This window comes from Equus przewalskii, chromosome 7 (assembly GCF_037783145.1).
Source record: "Equus przewalskii isolate Varuska chromosome 7, EquPr2, whole genome shotgun sequence".
In the NCBI taxonomy this organism is placed as follows: domain Eukaryota; kingdom Metazoa; phylum Chordata; class Mammalia; order Perissodactyla; family Equidae; genus Equus; species Equus przewalskii.
In genome coordinates this window covers 18,019,657-18,022,115 of record NC_091837.1, presented here as the reverse complement: position 1 = coordinate 18,022,115, position 2,459 = coordinate 18,019,657, and the positions used below count along the sequence as shown (strand labels likewise).

Here is a 2,459-nt window from a genome sequence, read left to right as displayed (position 1 = left end):
GCATTCCCTCTGGGCTATGATCTACTTCCTATTTTTCTTAAAATAAATTGACTTTTCTTGAAGTAAATTAATTTCCTTTGTTAAACTTAAATAAGTTAATTTTCTTATTATTGAGGTGAAATGGACCTAACAAAATCGACCATTTTAAAGTTAATAATTCAGTGGCGTTTAGTCCATTCACGGTGTACCATGTCTGTCTAGTTCCAGAACACTTCCATCACTCCAGCATGAGGACCCGTCCCCAGGCAGCAGTTTCCCCACCTCCCCAGAGACCCTCACAACCACTGACCTGCACCCTGTCTCTGTGGATTTGCCTATTCTGGACGTTTCACGTAAACGGAATCAGACAGGATGTGGCATCTGGCTTCTTTCGCTCAGCACAATGTTTTTAAGCTTCATCCCTGTCGTAGCATGTGTCAGCACTTCATTCCTTTTTATGGCTGAATAATATTCCATTATATGCATAGACCCCATTTTGTTTACCTATCATGCGTTGATGGACATCTGAGCTCTTTTACCTTTTGGCTGTTGTGAATAGTGCTTCTAAATAAGTTAATTTAATTAATGTATTTATTTATTGAGATATAATTGACGTATAACATTGTAAAAATACAGAACGCTTCACAAATTTGCATGTCACCCTTGCACAGGGGCCATTTAATCTTCTCGATATCGTTCCAATTTTCGTATGTGTGCTGCCAAAGCGAGCACTAAATAAGTTTATTTTAAAAGGAAAATTTACAACACTACCATAAATAGAAAACCTGCATTTTTCTAATAGACCATAAAATAGATATGTAACTATTAAGAGTGAAAATTTCACCTGCGTAGCACATAAAACCACCCCATATATTATCACGGACATTAGCAGAAAGCCTGGGCTCCGGATGCGGTCGCCTAGAGTTTGATCCTCACTTAGCCATCCGTGTGACTCTGGACGAAAGTCCTATCCCCTCCCAGCCTCGGTTTCCTCATTTTTAAAGTGATAATACTTAGAATTGCTCCCTCCTGTACCTGTGGTGAGAATTAAAACCACAAGTAACAGTGCTAGTGACTAACAAAGCAAGGATGTGCCCTGTGCCAGAAAGGGGGACCCCTCGAGGCCGTCATCTTGTGTAACCCCCACAACGTCCTATGAGGCGAATGTTATTACCCCCATTTTGCAGATCAGTAAATAGACTAAGAGAAGTGGAGCAGCAGTCGAAGGTCAGACAGCAAAGTCTTGAGCTCTGGGAAAGTGAAATGACAACATAAGAAGTAACCAAGGGTCCACTGGGATGTCAGGGCTGTCCCCGGGCAGAGGTGATTGATTGCAAGATGGCTACCCGGGCCCTTGAGGTCCAGACCCGGCAACTCCCAGCAAACCCGGCCTGGAGGCTCAGTCTTGGATTGCTCCCAGCAGCGTCTCTTTATCAAGTCGCTCTTTCTCAGCTCTGCCAAGACGAGGCTCCCTGAGGGACTGCTCGCGGCCTTCACATCTTTGGTTGACTCACCTCTCGCGGTTAATGGGCTTCACCTCCCCTCCCTATACCCCATCATCCCCAAACCCGCCCCTTTGCTCTGCAGTCTCTCCCCTTCCACACTGCATCTGAGCCCTCAAGGCTGTGTTGCAGCCTCTTACTAACGATCGGCTGCTGGCGCAAAAATTAGTGCATCTCAGCTTCTCACGAATCCATTATATCTTCCTCCACTGCGATGGGTGGGATTCACGGTTTCAGTCCGCGTGGAGAGTCCTGTCCCACCCAAGGGTGACATAGCATCAGGGTTGCATGAGTGTCCTGGGGCTGCCACGATGAATCAACACAAATCTGGTGGCTCCAAACGACAGAAATTTATTCTCCCACAGATCTGGGGGCCAGAAGTCCAAAATCAAGGGATCAGCAAGGCCACTCTTCTCCCAAGGTCTCCGGGGGAGGGTCCTTCCTTGCTTCTTCCAGCTTTTGGTGGCTCCCAGTGTTCCTTGGCTTGTGGCTGCGTCACTCCAATCTCTGCTTCTGTCCTCATGTGGGCTTTTCCCTGTGTGCCTCTGTGTGCCTCTTCCATCTCTTATAAGGACACTTGTCGTTGGAATTAGGGCCCACCCTAATCCCGTATGATCATCTCCGTCTTTACCTTAATCACCTCTGCAAAGACTCCATCTCCTAATAAGGTCACATTCGGAGACTCCAAGTGGACATGAGTGTTGGGGAAGCTATCCAACCCCGTACAGAGGTCTTCAAATAGAAGTGCCCGATATGCTGTGTAGCGGGTTTATTGCGTATCTGTGCCCAGGGGGTACAAACATAAAAGGGCTTAATATTCCTACAAAATCCAAAAGTTATCCTCCCAAAGTTATCAGCCATATTCTTACAAATCTCCCTTTCCAGCCCTCGGTGGCACTGTAGACAGATCCTGTAGCTTTCTGGCCAGTTTCCAACATTAAAAGTCCGGTCCAGGTCAGGTCAGCTTAAAACATCACC

General features: G+C 46.4%; 1 non-coding gene across 1 annotated transcript; it reads right to left on the bottom strand.

The window, feature by feature from the left end:
• Positions 1-605: 605 nt before the first annotated feature.
• LOC139084966 (U6 spliceosomal RNA) lies at positions 606-711 on the bottom strand. The gene has a single exon (XR_011542905.1). It is a non-coding gene; the product is annotated as a U6 spliceosomal RNA (small nuclear RNA).
• Between the last annotated feature and the right edge of the window lie 1,748 nt (positions 712-2,459).